The following is a 20,201-nucleotide window of genomic DNA, read 5'->3' as shown; positions in this document are numbered from 1 at the left end:
ACCATCAAGGGATTCCTATGCATTTTAAGAAGGACCAAAAAATGTATTGATGGGGAAAAAAAGAGGCTTTTAGCCACGCAACTCATAAGTCCTTTATTTTCCCATATGGGGGGAAAAGGAGTTAAGTAAATCACTTTGCACTGTGGTGGTCAGAGTTTCCAGCTGCGGCCCCTATGCATGCTTTCGTGAGGAGTGTTTAGGCTTCTGTGGGATACACAAAAATATTAAGTGCATTCAATGTAATGAAAAATGCATATAATAAGAATTTAATTGTTTTGGGATTTCGCGTGATGGCCTGAGAGTACGCGAGTAAATAAAACGGGTCCGAAAATAATTAGCAATGAGTGTGTGATGTGTGTGAAAACCATGAAAAAGCGATGGAGGTTTGAAGGGAAAAATGATTCACAACCCTTAGTGGATTTATGTCTTGCTGTGTGTATGTGTGTGAGTGTATAGTATAGTTTTGTGCCCACTTTTTCTATGCATCACTAGATTGAAATAAAGAGCAGATTTTTCCAACCAAGCTTCGACATTATTTGCCTTTTATAGCCTAAGCATTTTTTAGGAACAAGGAAACCACTAAATATGGTATTCCACAGTCGAATTACCTCTGTATTTCCTAGTCACTGGGGAGTTAATAGCTGGTTACTTGTTATGTTACATGTTATGTGACATATTTACTGTGTCAGTTGTTGTAAAACTGCAAAAAATAGCAGGCTATGCCCGAAACCTGGAGATTTGCTAAGCCACGGCTACAACACTGTAAATTAAAGGTGAATAAAAATTTCACCTCAACTTTAAAAATAATTGAAGGATAATTTCAGAATCATTTGAAGTATATACATGGAGACTAATGATTTTTACATATCCACCAAACACTGCACCACTGATAAATCAGCATTGTTGTTTTGCTGGTCAATTCATGAACCACTTTTGCATTTGGATGACAACAGCATCTTGGAAGGGCAACTATTGTGCTTCAATCAGGAACTGGATTTGTTATGCAGCATCTCAGTAATTAACTGATTGATAATTTCGGGGTTGCTTCCCCTTAATTACGGGGCTGATTGTAAATGAACATGGTGATCCAGTCCATTGGAAGCGACCTATACAAAGTGGGACACCTCTTGCAGATTTCTACCGTGTCTGGTGACCGCCCACACTCTGCTGTGGCTGCCCAAAAGATGTTGAAGAAATCTTCCCCTGCCTGGCCCCCTTCTTACCACACTTTTATTATCCTCTTAGAGAGACACAGAAAGCTTGTAATGTATGTACAATTATCCACAGTTATAGGTTTTGGTTTTATTCAAAGGCAATTTTGACTCCTATAATTTAAAACATTAAAACAAACATCAATTAATGCAAGAATATGCATTTAAATGATTGTTTGTATAGAAGGCACACAGAATTAAAAAAAGGTAAATCAACTGTATAGGGACAGCATGTGGTAGAGTGACATTGTTTCAACAGAAGCAGCTACCCTGCTGTCACAGACCAGGGCTTTAACAAGGCGACATGATGTTCTGTCTAACAGGTAAACAAGCAGCAAAGCGTTATGCTTTTTTTCCCAGGCTGTAAATAAAATTAATGTTAAGCAGGTTGAAGATTCAGGCAGAAGCTTAGGCTCCATCTCGTTTTTGTGATTTAAAATAAATACTCTTGTCATGTCTTTCGCTCTCTGTAATGCACTGAACATATAACAGGCAACAATTAACATGCACAACAACATGTCAATTAAAAGCTGGCCTTCTGATAATGGTTCAGCGCCTGGTTGACACAAACAAACAGAGGTCAGCTACCAGCACAAGCCAAAAAAAAGGTATGCCAACAAATGTTTTACAATAAATATCAGAAGAAAATCAGAAGGCTGCTACAGCTTTTTATTTAAAATGGTTACATAAATGTTTGAGTTTCTGTGTTTTTATTGATTGTGCCCACAGTTTGTTTTCTTATGTTAGCTCAATAAAGCTGTGACACCATGAGTGCAGTGGGTAGCTGACTTGATGACAGTGTGTAGTAAACATGTTTAAGGTGAGTTTAGATCAGAATAATCCACAATACTTAACCATTACCTAGTTAAGCAAACACAGAGAATTTTAAATAAAAACCTGCCCTCATATGTCATTAATGTAATGATTTATACTAAACATATCACGTTAACTATATTATAGAAGGAATTCTATTTGAAGTAGAATGCCAATTGGCACTTCTTCAACTAACTGACAGCAAAAAATTAATAACTAAATATTTCATGGGAAGATTTTATTTTATGCTATCCACAACTGGTTGGTTTAAGTGGCCGACCAACAAGTCACCGATCAATGAGCGATCTAATGAGATGTCACGTTCATGTCTATGAACCAAACAAATAATTGAGGGTCTTTCACAGTCACACTGCCATGTGGAGGAATGGTCTAAAGCAGCTGCAATCAAGACCTTTATGACGGCTGATGGGAAAAACGGAACCTGGTCATTATGGCCATTTGACAAGGATCAAGGCCAGTAAAACCTCTGAGCTACTCATGACCCAGTTGCTCACCTTTCAGTGACATCAACAGGAAATCCAGGGAAGAGACGAGGGAGAAAAACAAAAACAATGATGGCATTCTTTACACACTCTTGTCTGACTCTTTTCTCTTAATCCCCGTAAATGAGAAGCAGTTGTAAGGTAACCGTGTTTGTAATAGCTGGTAATAGAAATATCAGTTTCAGCGCTTTTGGTACTTCTGAGGTACGGAGCTTCTTTTGTCTGGGGAATGCTTCTTGGCAAAGCACTGGTGAGCTATGCTTTGCAGGATCTCTCTTCATTTCAACACATCCTGGAAAGGTATGTGGAAAGTCTTTTGATAAACAGAGCTGAGGGGGGAGAAACCCCCAACTAAAATTTAGACCAGGATAGTGTACACTGAAGCATATGTCTGCAATTCAGTTTTAAGTCCAGATGAAGTCACAATGCACTTTTGTTTACGCTATCATCAACATCGGAGCATGCTTTGGCAGCGCTTGCATTACTGCAGAACAATCGCATAATTTGTTTGCATGTGAAAGTGTTTTTCTCTATTTTACTGTGTGGGTGAGGTTTTTCTCAATGAGTCATTGTTTACTGTCTGAAATAAAGATTCAAACTATATATGATTTATCTGCTAAGATGCAACGGGAGAGCTGAAAGAAGAATGCATGTTGCAGTAATAGAGTCTGCGTGAGTGTGGCCCCAAACGCCAGAAAATGTAAGAAATTCTGAGGTTGAAAAGCTGCCTCAGACAGCACAGCAGGGGAGAAAAAATACATTTACTGTAAACCTGTATCTCCTTGAGCTGCTGCCTTAATCTAAAAAAGAAAAAAAGGAAAAAAACTCCACTGCCTCTCTATTCTATGAGGGAACAAGGAGCCATCCATCATTATTTTCCACAGTGCTTTACTGCCCCAAACAGCTCTCTCAACATAGAAATGAGTCCTGTGAGCCTATGGGCCTGGGCACTGATATTGCTGTTATATGAATAATATGTATAAACAATATAAATAAACAATCAAATCTGCTTTAAATGTTTTTAATGTAATCACATATTTTCATTTTTTCTATATTTAAAATTACTGGTGGTTTCAAAGTTGTGTAAAGTGACATTTTTCTTTTAAAACACAATTTTACTAACAGCAACGGATTGTCAGCTAGAAATTCCATTTAATTCACAGCACTCAGCGATACAACATGGATGCGGTTTGATTTGAATGATAAAACAGTGCAAATAAAATAAAACCAACAGCCCCCTAAAATCTCTTAATTTTGTATTCATAACACCAAACCCGACCTTAGGTTAAGTCTCGGTCAACATGCTCTCCTTTCAGCGTTAACAGAATCAACAGTAAATTATACATGAGAAGCAAGCCTCTTCCTAACCCATTAAAAAAAACCCACCCTAACCTGCAGGTCAGGCAGCAGACAGCAATAACAGAATCCACCATCACACCTTTCCTCGTCATGTCAACTGAGATAATAAGGGCCTCGGCTGGGGGCATGACACGAACACATTCTGATACTGCAGCAGAAGAAAAGTGGGGCTACTGAGCGTCTCTGTCAAGTGCCAAAGAATAGAAATACAGTCACTGAATAGCCATGCAGCCAAATCCAGTACCACATTGCCCTCAGACAATGGGTGCGGTACTAATCCCCCTTCATGGGGTCTGCATCCCCTGTCATGCCCAGTGGCGAACCATGCTGAGACACTGCGTTGGGGAGTGACACCTCGACAAAAGCATCGCCACAGGCCACTGTTGGGCCTGTGTGCTCTGCACTGCTGTGCATGGAATCTGCATTGGGGGGAATGAAAGCGATGAGCAGTGTGTTAAACAATGCGCTGCCTGGGTGCCGAGACCCCCGTCAAGGCTCGGTGTGGCCACCCATCAAAACCCTTGAGCCCGGCATTTGAGGCTGGCAGATAGTCCATCCCACGTCCACCCCCTTCGCCACGCAACCCTATCAGCCTTGTGTCTGGGTTGGGCCCAGCTGGGCGTGCTCTTCTGTCCTCTGCTCTGCTCTGGTGGATCTGACAGCTGTTACCGAGAAAGGTTATTCACTCAGCGCATCTCTCCGCACACACACAATGACCCTATTGGCCCCGCCTGTCTAGCCAACCAGCTCTTACGCTCTGCGACCAACAGACAAGGTGGAGAAAAGGAGCTGACAGTGTCACTCGCCCGCCACTTGCATTTCACGCTACATATGCACCCAAAGACGGCTCTTTTGCGCCCCAAAATAACTGAGCTGACTCAAATACAGTGATGCCGTTTGTACTTTTTTTTCGCCCCCCTTTTACACATATAAGGCAAGTGGGCAGAAAATAGGTCAAACACTACATGGATGTGGTTCAACGGAAAATGGCTGCTTTCCTCATTGGAATGGAGGAATGCAATAGCGCCGAGAGGAGACGGGTGGCGCTCTTACTGTACTTACAATGCAGAGCAACATCATGCTATATTGCACAGCCTCTGTCTGGTTCGTGAAGACTAAAGAAGGCGCAAACCGCTTTGTTCCTGAAGTGATACAAAAACACGTGGTTACTGAAGTAAATACTCAGCACCTGATGACATTATGAGCCTTAAACATTAGGGCGAAACCCTTCCTTTAATTTTCATCCACACTTTGCCGCTCACCGCTGGCTCCCGTGCCATCTGTGCATCTGTCCCTATCTCAAACTTTTGTCAGCCTGTTGCGAGGGTGTTGGTTGACTTCTTTTACGTTGGAGCTCTCCATTTAAATGATAAAACTTTTGTTAATTCGCTGTGACAAAACAAAGCGGACTGTTCCCTTTACAAAGACGAAAGAAAAAAAACACGCAGGGTGAGTTTTCTGCTGCGCTACCTCTGATATTTCCATTTATTTTATTGTTTTGTTTCTTTTTCCTGTCATGCTGCAGAATAAATGTTTCTAATTCAGATATTTTGTTATTTTCTAGCCTTGGATGGCTCCTGGTTTGGGCTGCCATACCACTTCATTAACTTTAATGCATTTTATCCAGGCTCAATGGAATTGTTTCTCATGCAGTGCACTTACAATGATCTATCCTTTGTGGAGTCTTTTACTGCCTGGTATTGGGTTTCGTGTTATTTACAGATAGGAAAGAAGGTGTATTTACGGCATGGTAAAGTACTTGATATTTCTGTTCCGTGCTGATGTTGTGTACAGTTTGCTAATTGGAAAATAATGAGGGCAATAATGGCCTACCACTCATTAAAATTCATCTGTTGAGCCTTTTGTTTCAGCTCAGTATTGAGCATGAATTAAATGACATGACATGGAGAAAGAAGATATTGGAATATCATCTCATTATATTGACACACTTAATTATGTGAAAAAAGCCACTGTTGGTGTACAACCTTATTATATCAATGTACTTAACGAGCATGAAATAATTCCTTGGAGTGATTGAGGCCTTACCACGCTGGTTAAATATATATTCTGTGGAAAGACTTTACAATACAAGGACTACATGTGATGCAACACTGATGATATTGCAACACTATACTTGTATAACATTGAGAGGCTACAGAGAGAACGTGTTTACCATCACACACACTGGCATGGTGTTAAATGGAAAGTATATATTGCATATTTAATTTAATGCATGTATTGACAATTCTCCATTTTCCACGACATCTAAACAAGCATGCAGGAGTATGAACATGTGCACAAATATGTTTTCTACACAGTGCACTCCATATTCACCACATTCATGTACAGCTGAAGCCACACGTACAAATGTGTTTACATAGAACAATGACTGATTCGCAGCCATCACTGTTATTGCAGTTATTATTATCGCCACCATCCTCAGCACCGCTTTTACTCGTATGACCTCCAAAGTGATTTTTCTTGGAGTACTGCCATTCAGTCAGCTGAGTGGGCAAACCAGCAGACACACACACACACAGGAAAAAAAACAAAATCCGGCAAAACAATTCAAGTGCACACACAGATGCCAACATAAGAACACACATACTCTCTCAAGTGGCAGGCCAGTCGTGCATTGTTCGCTTCGCCTCCATCCCTGACGGCAAAGCTGTACTGTCAGTTTACCTTGCCCCAGGACATCCATGGGACAGCCTATCAGGCTTCTCCCTACTGCCAAAGACATGTAGCCCTGTTTATCTCCTAATTGACTCTCAGAGGAAGGCTAAGATTGACAGTGTCGCTCCCACATCACTTAAGTCCTTTTTAGCCAAGCAAGCCCTGCATGCCATCACCTGTTAATAATACATTGCAGCAGACTAACTTTATTGATAAGCACTACTTCACCTCGCACTTTAGTCAAATACAGCCGAGAGAAGAGTCGTTAGAAGCCAATCACGTCCTCTCATTTGAGGAGATGACTTTCTCTGCCTCTTTTCCCCCCGGTTCAGCCTCAGATCTACGATCAGAAGGCTCTGAAGCGATTGAGTTTCGGAGAGGCTAGAGGGGAGCAGCATGTCTTGACAGAGCCAAACAAGTCTGGGGTTTCATTTGTTTGCCATTCTCCCCTGTCATGATCAAATGCAGCAGCGCTCACTTTGTCCAGTTTGGCAGCACAATTACGCAGGGCCGCTGCTGCCAACAGCTGACAGAGATAACATATATTGCAAAGCGTATTTATTATGCACTGACTGATGGGAAGACAGACTGGAGTTGCCATAAGAGTTCTAAACATGAGCGGAGGGATTGATTGAGACTAATTGACAGCATGAAAACGTTTGGGGCGTTTTTGGGGGCGTGGGGAGGAGGGGGCGGTCAGAGTGATGTGTTTGATTTTTCCTCGCCTGCCACTTACTTGTCATCACCTGACAAGAAGCCCCTTTCCTACTGGCAATCCACGTTGCTTATTTGACACATTTTCGAAAGCCCTTCCTGACGCTTGCGATGGCAGTGGACGGGGTAAAGGGCGTAAGGTGGGCACGCGCCCCAACGTGGCCCTTGTCCTCGTCTGTCGGGGGATTATTTTGTGCATGCTGCCATTTTGTCATGCGCCACTTGCGGTGATGTCACAAAGGCCACCCTCGCAGAACTTTGGCCAGCTGGGCACCGTCACTAAGGCTCGTCACGTCTCACCCGTGTAGCCCGTGACTGCTGCAAACCCCGAGGTGTTCAGAGATATGAATAGAGCTGCACAGTAACAGGATCAACAAGGATATTGGAAAATAGTTGCATTAGAGGTTCTGCTCTGAAACAGGTAAACAAATTACTCTGGGCTGCTGGATGAAGCTCCTGGCTGTCAAGATCAGACAGACAGGGAGACTCGGTGTTTATTCATGATTTTAATGAATAAGCAAACTCCAGACATGCGCAATAGTAACATTACTTCACTTTTATCACTTGTTTGATATCCCCGTACGCTTTGTCTCAAACCCCAAGGGTCTTTGGTCGTCTTCCAAGTTTGCAACAGCATGCTTCTGTCCTGTGTTGTAATTCATTCTGCGGACCAAAGCATATTTCTCTTTTCTGTGATACTTTTGTTTGTCAGTGAGGAAAAACAAAGCAAAAGAAAAAAAGGTGCTTTTAATCCCAGCGTTATTGTCAGGGCTGAGACACTTTGTAGGTGCTGTTCTCACATCTTTGGAACCCGGTGACCGCGTAGCTTAGATCTTCAGCATGGGTCCTCATAACGGAAGCGATGGGCCGCACAAGAGAACTATCAAGACCCGAGGACGTGACTGTCAGGGTGCCAAAAGGCTTTGTTGATGCTCTTAGCCAGTTTGTTTGAGCTATACTTTACTTCAAACATGCACACAGACAGAGGACTCACCTGGGGAAAGAAAAGTTGTCTGAAGCTGAGAGAATCTGATTTCCACCCTTTTGTATCCATCTCCTTAAGCCATCGCTTATTGAGGATATCCTGCTCACTGCCCAAAGTACTTCAGCTCATTATACGCTAATGATCTGTCTGCTTTTTCAAAGTGTCCCCTTTGATTGCACGAGCACGGACACAAACTTCTTTGCACAGAACACAGCTGAAGTACATAAAAATTACCTTCGCTCACGCAGGTAAGAGCTAGTTTCACGGTGGGTAGGAGAGCAGGAATAAAGCAAAAGATTGCTTTTTATGGAGACCTTCAAAGGAGCCTTAAGTTTTCCTTTTTTCCCCCCGTGATGGAAAAGAATGAAAAACGCAAAGGTAATCTGCTGCATCATTCGCACACTCACAGCTATGCACATTAGCCTGACCTTGTGTGTTTTTCTTCCCTTAACTTCAGATACTGTTCACTCTACTCCAGTAAGTTGTTACAATGGCACACTGAAAATCTCCTTGAGGCCCTTAAGCGTGCAGTTTCCCTGTGTGTGTGTGTGTGTGTGTGTGTGTGTGCGTTGCAAGTGCGGTTGTGTGGAGGAGTGTCTGTTGGAAGGGGAGGGGTAATCTCATTCTCCTTTTAAATCTGGTAATTAACTTGACAGCATGACAAATGGACATGATCAGCTGTCTGCCCCCATAAGACACAAATATGCCATATTACACGCTCCTATATGTGGGATTCCACTCGGCAAAAAATACATTAGAGAGAAGCTACTCAAATGGAATCAAGCTGAGTTTGTCTGGGTTTTAGAGTTCTGTGTGTTTGCGAGAGCATCCCGGAACATACGGCCATAAGTCATGTGTGCAGGCACATGCAGAAATGTACAATAGACACAAACTAAGGCAGATGATCCTGTTTATTTGATAGCAGTCCTCTCTTTTACTTCTAGGCCCTCCCAGTCTGCCTCCTGTTAGGCCTAATGGCACACAGGAGTCGACTTGTCTAAGTAGGGCCTACTGTATATCACTGCCCTGTCTCTCCCCATATCTGTCCCTCCCTCCACTCCACTCCACTCTCCCTCCATCCCTGCAGCCATTAATCTACCCCTCCATTCCTCTATCTTGAGTACCTGATTCGGATGAGAGCTTTGCACTTCACAATACTGTAATTCTTCAGGCTTGGTGTGCTGTAAAGCACATGTGCCAACTAAAAAAAACAAAAAAGCAGTCACACATTATTGAAGCCTTATCTAATTAGGTCCACATACACACAAAAAGAAGCTCTAAAAGCATGGACTGACCTGTGGTGGCTTTCTATCTAAAAGCATGATGTGTTTCACTGATACCCTATTTTTGGGGCTGTGTAATGTATAGCAGGTGCCTGTAGTGTTTTTTTCTTCTCCTTCACATTTAAGGGATGTCACTGTAACGCACAGGCGACAAAACTCTAGACATCAATATTTATGTAGTTGCGGGATTACATTAAAATAACAGTACATCGTAGCATCGAGAGACGGCATCTTCTGATAATAGGCAGCATCAGATATAATCGTGGAAGGACATTTTTTGACAGCATTAGAACAAAATAAATACACAAAATAATCCCTTCCTGGCAAAGAAACCAGGCATGCTCCAGTTACTGATATTTACACAGTACAAAATAATAACAATGCTAATGTCAATAGAAACACAATAATGTCGCAATCTGATTAGAGAGACTGTGTGTGTGTGTGTGTGTGTGTGTGTGTGTGTGTGTGTGTGTGTGTGTGTGTATGGCGAGAGGAAAATTAAATTTGAAATTTGAGAACTTGCCTCTGTCTGTAATGTATTACGGTGGGGGGTTGGGTGGTGGGAGTGGTGGGGGGAGAGGTGGGGTGGAATTTAATAAACCCGCCAAAAAATTTTAAAATGCATATTGGCCTGAGATAAGGTGGCGACTGTCCTTTTTTTCTAAAGTAATTATGAGATTTTATTCATTTCTGTCATTAGTCAAACTGACAGCTGGTCCCTGCAGGCTGGACTTGTCCCATTCTCTTCTGCTGCTCACCTATCTGGGAAGGTACCCCGTAATGAATGTTTACAACACACAGGTAACAGAGTAAATATTGGATTCATCAATTACGGCGGGTGAGGGAACTGGCAATCAAATCCCATGATTATTGTTACCGTCGGGGGGCAACATGAGCCCTGACAGTGGCTGCTGGTCACACATGACACGCGCAGCACAACCGCGAGCGCAGCTACACGCTCAAATAAACACACGGCACACACAGATGGATACGCAGTAGGCAAAAAATAAAACCCAACAACACACACACACACACACACACGCCCTCTCACCTTGTCATTTTGTGGAGCTGTCTCACCTACACGAGATAGGGCAGAAAAGGAGCTTGTTAACACTGTGTTGGGGGAAAATGGAGCGAACAGGAGAGAGATAATGGGAGGGAGAAAACAAGTGAAACGGAGAGAAAAGACATTTAAATGATACTGTTATCATCAAGGGCAGTTGCTCTCAAAGCAAAAGGTTGGGAAAAATTTATATGGTTTACATTTCCAAAAAGGAGGTATAAATATTTATTACCCCCACTGTGCCTGGGTGAGCGATGATTACTTTGAAAACAAATGACAAATAAGGGGCTTTGTTTCCTTTCTCGATGGCGCTGCGGTCCTTTGCTTTAAAACTTAGTTAATCAACGAGCCGGAGAAAAATGTTATGTGTTGCTATTGTTACGGACTCGGTACGCACGTGTTTTCTTTAGCATGGTAATAGTCTAGAGGCTTCATTTGTGTGCCGTTTAAAAGAACTGCATGTCTAGGCACGGTGACTCGAACCCCCTCTCGCTAACTTTGTGCTGATGCGTGCGCCTATTGTGTTATGACAACACCTCTCGCCTGCTATTCCACAATTTGGACAGCAGGACCCACGGCTCGGAGACAGTAAACTGACACCATCCCCCAATTTCCCCAAAACTCCCTCATTACTGCAAAGGATTGCTGATGGGGCTTTGAAACCAGCCGTTTGTTCAGACTAGGTAGGTATACTAGTACAGGCGTTTCCCTGTCTCTGTGGCGTTTTTGCTTGGTCAATTAAAATGTTCCAGCGTGAGCAAGACCTGCAGGTGCTTACAGACTCTGATAGCAACTTTTTTCTCATGTTTTGTTGTTTTTGCTCCCCAAACACAATGAATATGTCTTGCAGATTGCATTTTGCAGGCTAAGTGTCCCCTAGCATCTGTTTTAGCCTCAGAAGAAAGTTGGGGAGTCGGGAGCAGAGCAGGTGCCGGCAGAATGTAAACCTTATCCTCCACGTTTGAGCCGGGATCAGACGGCGGCTATTCTACTCGACACACAGCTGTATACGGGAGATAGGGGGTCATTAACATGTAATTACACACAGCCAAGCATTCTCAGACAAGCACACGCGAAGAAAACCTCAGCACTGGTCACACTGCAGCATGCAGTCAAACTCTTCCTCCCAGAGGGACCAATCTATGTTTTTATGTCGAACACCTGTTACCTACTGCACGTGCACCGCACAGACGTCGTTCTGCACGCAAAACCAGGCAGAGTAGCAAAATTAAACCATCGCTTCAGGTTAATCTAAGCCAAAAAAGCGGGGAACACAAGACTGTCATCAGAGTATTTGAAAAAAAAAAATAGGTGTGTTATCGGCAAATTTGTGAAGTAACTGGAGGCACACAGTGGATGGCCATAATGAGTCCATATTAGAAAAGTGGTACAGCTGTGTCTCAGACATTGAGTTTGCCAAGCTGCCAAGGGCTGGGAACGGTCTCACACACACTCACGTACACATGCATGCATAGCAAGCTAATAAATTGCCCTGACACACCCTTTGGCAGCGGCACAGCCCACCACAACCACATCCCCCTCGCCCACAACCAGTCTACCTCCTAATTTAGCTGGGTTTATCAGAGACACATATACTCCCCCCACAGAGAGTCTTTTCAAGACAGGAAGCATAGAGCTGGGAAATGAAGGATCGTCATACATGCACCGGAGGATCTGGAGTTTGGATTAAACTCTTTGCGCCTTTGGAAAGCCCATTTGGCCTGAAACTACTGGGAGAGGCTGAGAAAGTGGCAAAAACACATCACATGCATGGCACAGACATTATTAAGTGAAGACTGACAACTAGCATTAGGTTGCACGTGCCTTTTAAAGACATGTGCACCCTATTGTACTTTGTGTACTTTGGTCCACCTGCCATAATGTCAGCCAAGGCTTTTATTTTTTCATTTTGACAAATATCCAAAATATAAAGAATGAAAAGTAGAGCGCCTGATATAAACATTGAAAGAATTTGGCACTATTTCAGAAGATTACAAGCAGCCATATGGCTTATGCCTGTGCTTATCAGGTTCAGAGAAGCCGTAGTCTAATGCAGCGGTCCCCAACCTTTTCTGCGCCACGGACCGGTTTAATGTCAGACAACATTTTCACAGACCGGCCTTTAAGCTGTCGCGGATAAATACAACAAAATAAAATGATACAACAAAGACAAAAACTGTGGTATTTTGTAGCGTCCTCCTGAAATGTGCCAACAACATTGAGAGTAACATCCTCCTCTCTGCCCCTTAATGCTCTCTGGTCACTATGGTAACACGCAAATATTTCTTTCAAAATAAGACGCACAGCTACAACACGGGAAAATACCCAGGGAAACCGAGTTAACGATAAAAACCCTGAAAACTTTCTCAACTCTCACAGTCCGGTACCAAACGACTCACGGACTGGTACCGGTCTGTGGCCTGGGGGTTGGGGACCGCTGGTCTAATGCGGCTACCCTGCAATCACTTTTAGTGTTGGGATACCTCTCAGCCAGTAGAGCTGCTTGGTGATCAGCAGAAAAACACTGAACATCCAAAACATTCAACTTTAAGGATTGTTTTGAAATGAACTATGTGAAGTGATATATTACTTTGAGTGTCTTGATGCAATGAAACATAGAAATGTGGATAAGCTGGCACACCATCACACTGTCCTGAGTGTATTCAAAGTCACAATGACCTCTGATTGCCTATTTTTGAGTTCCAAGCATGCCGACATCTTAACTACATCACAGCAGAGTTGGGAGCATTCAAATTTGCTGACTACCGCCTGAAAATAGTACAAATAAAGTGCATGGGCCTAGAAAGCTATATGGTCACATTAAAAGTGCATAATGGCCATTGTTCTGTCAGTGAAGTCAATGTCAAACAAGCTCATAATGAGTCAGAATTGTTTGCCAACCAGAAGAACGTCGAGGCGGCCTTTCTTTCTACACTGCACTAAAAAGTTCATGCGAACTTGTTTTAATTCTGATTCATTAGGAAAAAAATGTCTTTTGAGTAAGCCAGCGGATAAAGTCTAGGCACGTGGCCTACACACATCATCCACAGTCTTAAGTACGACAAACAGTCGGCATTTCTGACGTCACCCGACATTGTTAGACTGGAGTGGGGCAATGCAGTGAGAGGTATTAACCCCTCAGGATGTAAAACTCAAGTGAAACTGGTGAGGCGTGAGGCTACCCTGAATGCCGCCTGCCTGAATTTAAATTCATTTCTTATTTTTCCTCAGACTCCTGCACACACACAGAGACATTCACTCGCACATTGACTCACAGCACTCCTCTGTTTAGTATGGCAAGATAGGGTGACTGTGCTCAGGCGGCCAGTTTAACTAAATTGTAAATGTGCAGGTACAGCTTTTGTAGTCTGAAGGAGTAAGTAAGAAGGGAGGTCAGTGAATCACCCCCATTCTTCAGCATTGACAGTTTGTATAAGGCAGTAAGGAAGACGTCCATTCTCCAGAGACTCCAGCTTTGACAGATTCATTAGTCAATAAGAGCTTAACAGAGTCATGTCAAATGTCAAGTGATAGAACTAGATTGAGGGGGTATTTGAAGACTGGCTGTGTCTTGAAAAATGGAATTATAAAGGCAGACTTACAAGAGTGTGCACGCACTCTCATATACACACAGTTTGTTCCTTCCCTTACTTTATTTGAAGTGGCAGTTGGGTAAGTAACACCACCAGGAACGTGGACACCACAATGAGATTCAGACCTCATGGGCACCATCACGTCTAATAAGTTTATCATTAATTGCAGCCTTCGGGGACATTTGTTCTTGAATTAATTGGTCTTCAACAACTCAGCACTCTGCAAATATAAGGAAAAAGGCAACTTACTTAGTAAAAGCTTGGTGGTCTGTCTCTTAATCTATGCTTTTTTTTAATTAAACTTTTTTTTTAACATTAACGTCTGGTTCTCTATAATCAATCTGCCCATTGGCTTGCCTCTACAAAAAGTCCCCAGTGATTATACAAAGTACTACAGGCAATATTATATGACAATATGTGACACAGTAGCCTTCTGTTATATCTTTTAAAAAACAGAAGCCTAGAAATACAAAAACAGAAAACTGCACAGTGAATGTAGCCCTGTAACTAAATTCCAAAATGAATTAAAGCATTTGTCTCAAGCAAGGCAGGAAGCTCAAATTGAAGATGGGGAAGAAATAAGATTTTGAAGCAGCGAGCACCAATGAGGATAAGCTCCAAACAGGACACTCGAGCAAAACCAATCAGCACTAGAAGGGGAAAAAATAGTCGGGAGCCAGTGTCGCTACAGAAGTGTTATTTGTACTGTATAACGAACCCTCTATAACACTCCTGCCATCTCTCCATTTTCAGACACACATATAAGAGACAGTTCTTGGCAGTGCTCTGTTCTAAAAGCCAAGTTTCTTGAGCTGTTGAGGTTGGTACAGAGAGACAGGCCTCGCAGACTCTACACCACATACTTTGCTGGCCTTCGGTCCCCATTTAAGATTAATTTGTCAGAGGCTTTTAGCTGGATTTTCAGCTAGCCTTACACTGTTTTCCTTGGGAAAAAAGTAGCTGCTTCATGCCACCCAAAAGAGTGTCATGTGTCAGTTTGAAAAGTGAGGCTAACAAGAGACATACTGTAGAGAGATAAGTGACACAATGCTAAGTACAGAGTAGACTCTCTGGGTCTTTTGCACTGTGCAAAATATAAAAACTCAAGAGTGTCAATAATGTCAAAGAAGGCTTAGAAATCATTCAAACCCCGTTTTGGGGTCCTTAATGGGCCCAGCATAAAAGCTCTGAGCATGTATTTCCAGCCTGCTTTTGTCCCTTTTATTACTTTAAAATGAAGACTTTTTTTTTTTTTGCTCCATCCAAGTGGAATTTACTGACGGACTATTTTAGGTTACGTTCACCTCTGAAACTGCCAGTAATTGTTAGTCTATAACAAGACTGCAGCCTTTTTCAGACAATGCATATACAGCATTGCTGGCATTGTCAGTTTGCTAAACTGACGGCAGTCGCTCATTTGGGTGTAGTTCGCTTTTAGTTTATGTTCCTGAGGGCCTTATTCAGACACAGTGCACATGCAAGTTCATCTGTGTTTAACAGTAAATATGGCAGTACATGAATTCAGAATTTTCTTAGCTTGGAATCTATATTTTGTTAAATCCTTTAATAATTAGTCCATACACATCAATAAAGAGGGAAGTACTCAACAACATTTTCAATATTACTGAAGTCACAAAAATAAAGATATGATTACTACAAAAAACACTGCTTTTAGTGTAAATAAATAATACAGTAACATGTAATTTATCAGCAAACGGACTAAGTGGCAGTTTAGCAAGAGAAGTGAAAGCTACAATAAGATGGAGACAGAGGTGGAGTCAACACATCATACATTCATATGTATGAATGAATTCACCAAATATCATTTTAAATGAACATTGATTTATTAAATTACATAAACCCATGTATCTAAGTGATGTAAAGGATAGAGTTTAATGTTTAATATTAAAGTTTAACATATTTTAATCAACACTTATATAATATTTGTCTCGGCAGTAGATAGAAAATTACACTAACACTGATGTCTTGTTGATCATTTGGTCATTATTTTCAATATTAACTGAGAGAGCAAAAAAAAAAGTCAGAATTTAACATTGATTCAAATAAATAAAAGTTAAAAGTCAGTTAAAATCCAAAATCCTGTTGATCTTTAGTCATGATTCTAACATGTCTTGAGTTAATAGTGAAACAAAAACTTTTTAGAAGCAAATAATTATGCTATCCTGTTAAATTAACATTGTGTAATGTTCATGATGGACAGGACTGAAGATGTTTGTCCTAACGACAACATTGTTACAGTTTTATTATTAGCAGTAGTCACTAGCTAATACCTCTGCAACATATGGCTAATGTGGCTATCAAGTAATTGCTAACATTTAAACGGCTAAGCTTAACTTGTGCATCAGCCAGGTTGATATTTAGCATTAACTACTTAACACGTCACTGTTGTTGAAATGTGAGGTTTACTAACCTCTCAAAAGTCCTCTTAAAGTGTAAAGTGCGAGCACAGGCAGCTGCTACTAACAGTTGTGTATGGACGGGAGGAGGTAAAGGAGACACCGTTGCCATGGTTAAGGTTGGACAGGATTATCTTATCCAATAATAATTTTTTAGTATGGATTAGTATCTGAGAATCAATTTTTTGACAGTCCTAAAATCATTTATTAAACTTTTCGGCTCTGTATGAAAGTGAAGCACACAGTAATTTGTTGTTAGCTGTGAACTGATTCCTTATATATAATAGATGTGACATTGTAACACAAAGTGAGGAAAAACTCAACAGACATGAGAAATGTTTGATGATTTTAAAATAATCTGTGGCCACCTCCAGCACTATGTCTTGTGATGTTATGCAGTGGTGTTTGCACTAAAACAGAAAATTAGGACTATATCTGGTTCTTAGAACAGGGGCACCACCAAGGGGTGGGGGTGAGGGGGCCTCTAGCCACGCCCCAAAATTTGATGCCCCCCTATGAAAAAATTGTGGAGGTGCCGCTGGTTTACAAAAGGTGAATTTAACATTTTTTTTTGTTCTACAAAGACGCAGCTTTAAGGCTTCAGTGAAATTAGTTTGGAGAGAAAGATACTGAATTTTTTATGTTTTTGCTGTTTAGTGTGTATGCCAAAACACATCATGTCTTTTACTGACTAAACAATGCAAGATGCATGGGTGCATTCGTAATTTTATGCACACTTACCTATTAAAGAGATGCCGTCAGTTTTGCAAGTCTTGAAATTGATATGTGACCAGGTCTGACATAGTCAGACGGCAAATCCTAGATGTAGTGGCATGTTTGTTAAGTTATGTCAAATGTAATATCTCCAGCATCTGACAGCAAAGCAGAGACATTTCTAACTCCTATTTACGTCACCATGGGGCAACCACGGATAGAACAACTGACAAGACAATCACATGATTAGCAAAGACATTTTTACTTAATATGGGAAACCCAAGTGGCCACTTTTTTCCAACAGTAAAGTTAGACATCTTTCAGAAATCTATTATATCCTGACAGACATGGAGCAAGGTGATCGAACAAACATGTATCCTTGTTTTCAAAAAGAAGCAGGCACACGTAAAAATAACCCTGGCAGGAACAAGTAGTTCAAGGGAGGAATAATAATGGTTGAAAAAAAGATGGAAAGTCAAGCAAGTCATATGAGAAAGTTTCCTTCCTCACCTCTCCTCAGCACAACCACTTGGGGCGATCGCCTGCTGAATTCATGCTCAGTCAACTTTGGATCGGCAGCCACGTCCGTCCTTTAAAAACCAGCACGCCAAACATGGCTATCAGCTTTCCTTCAGCTGCTGTCTATCAATGTCATACTGGATCAACAATGCAGAACCCTTTTTGACTCTCTGCTCCCCTGCTGCACGACTGCAACCCCTCCACCTCAACACGCCGTCTCTCTACACACGCTACGCCCGAGTATTGTCAAGGGCAGGTTGTGAACTCAGGTGCAGAGTAGTTGACTTATTTATTTATTTGTGTAACAGGCGCACAGATCAATATGAGAATTCTGCTGCAAAATAAGGCTTGACTGTCAAGAGACAGATTAGGGCTGACGCAGCTTGGTGCCTCACAGCTACCCCTTCTCACTTGGCTTGCTGTCGGTGCACGGTTAATCATGCATGTGTACACTTGCACGCGTGCACACACACACACACACCTACAAACACATACACACACACACACACACACACGAAAAACAACACCATAAAAAGCTCCACATTAAAAGGAAAACTACTAAAATTCACTGTGAAAAATACATTTCTGTAAAAGCTCCCATTTGTCACTTCAAAGATTTTGCAGAAATGTAATTTTAACAAGGACACAACAAACTATTGTTTTATCAGTTACTCTCTCAATAATTGTCTTGAGGACTTGTGTGCAATTGTGAAAAAAAATCCCTAAATTCTAATATTTGACTGACAAAAAGAGAAAATATGTGGCACTCTCTTTTGATAATTTAACTGATTATTTCTTTATTAGGCAGAAATGGTAAAACCATTTGCACAAAGCTAATATGAAATTGCATTACCCTATATATATATAGATATATATATAACCAGTGTATATGACATGATATCAAACACTAATCTTGCAACACTTGTATGGAAGGAGAAAGGACATTTTCAGGAGTTCTCCGTCCTCTTCCACTTTAACCCCTCTCTTAACCCACCAAAATTCTTACACACAGTCTGCTTCACAAACTGTTTTCCTCCCCGTCTTGATATGAAAATGTAATTAATTTGTTCTGACCTTGACCCTTCTGTCTTGCCAGTGTTTTTAGCAACACTGGAGCGCAAAAAAAACTAATTAAAAGATAGCCCAACCCATTAATTTCTGTCTGCAGTTTTAAATGTGAACACTAAATCTAGGTTGGAAAATGCAGAAGGCCTGCAAAAATAAAAGCAGCGCTGACATTCATTCGTCTGCTGTAATCATGCATTAATCACAAAGGTTTAAAGCATTAAAAAGGCTCACTCTATCAACTCCGCGAGGCATTGAAATTACAGCAAGATCACAACCGTTGGAAGAACAAGAAAAATGACTGCATCTGGTGTTGTGTGCTAGGATATGTTGTTTTTAGAATCCAGTTTGAGCAGGTAACAGCAAGAATTTACTAAACTGATGAAGTTCAAGTAATCGAGCATTTACCATATTTTATTGCATTTCCCCCATTACAGATACATATAACCAGCACAAAGACGGTTCCTTAACCACAGCACTGCAGCTGTCTGCCGTTGTTCGTTTTGCATCGAATATCAGCCGTAGTGGTACTGTACGAAATATTTTATTCACGGGGTGCTTTGGATTTGAGTCTGAAGGCATGAGGGAAACACATTTTGTGTCTGGGTACAGAAAAATCATTTTGCTCTCCTTGATACCTTGGGAACCCAAACACTCATATCAAAGTTGAAATGGGCAGCTGGGAATAACAGGGCCATCACAGTGACCCCGCACCCCCTCCATCTCCCATTTCACAGGAACACCTCTCACTTTCACTTAGAGCGCAGCTCCAGTAAAATATGGGCTCCATCATCACCAAGGACGACAGGCCAATAAGTTGAACGCCACTCTCACCGGAGAGAAGCACCGGTGCCTCAATGACCCATAACAATACTCTCCAAAAACAGTGAATCCTGAAGGGACGGCATTTTGGAGGAGGAGGGGAGGATGGCTCTCTTCAAAGCTCTTATTACACTTTTACATTAAACCTCAGCTTGAGTGTCAGATGAGCTTCCAGCCCTCTTCTGACACAGCGAGGCAGCATCCAGGAAAGAATAAGAGGGGGAGTGGGAGAAAAACTACATAGGTGTCACAACATGATTAAAAAGAAAAAAAAGACAAAAAATGAAACTTTGCAATCGCTTTCATTTTGCCAGCACACTGTCACACTCCACCATCTCCATTAACTGGGCCAGTGCAGAAGAGTCATCCCTCCGGCCATTCTCGGGTGAAGGCTCCCTGCTTTGACCGGAAAAGAACAGCATGTTATTTTACACATAATTGCAACTGTCAGCAGCTAACATCAG

The 20,201-nt window shown here is 41.8% G+C and overlaps 1 long non-coding RNA gene across 1 annotated transcript in view; it reads right to left on the bottom strand.

Annotated features, from left to right (window-relative positions):
- LOC109194865 (uncharacterized) overlaps nt 1-20,201 on the bottom strand; it is a 101,568-nt gene that overhangs the window by 40,171 nt on the left and 41,196 nt on the right. The gene's annotated exons all lie outside the window — the stretch shown is intronic.

This window comes from Oreochromis niloticus, linkage group LG15 (genome assembly GCF_001858045.2).
Source record: "Oreochromis niloticus isolate F11D_XX linkage group LG15, O_niloticus_UMD_NMBU, whole genome shotgun sequence".
Taxonomy (NCBI): Eukaryota; Metazoa; Chordata; class Actinopteri; order Cichliformes; family Cichlidae; genus Oreochromis; species Oreochromis niloticus.
This window is presented reverse-complemented; position numbering and strand designations above follow the sequence as displayed.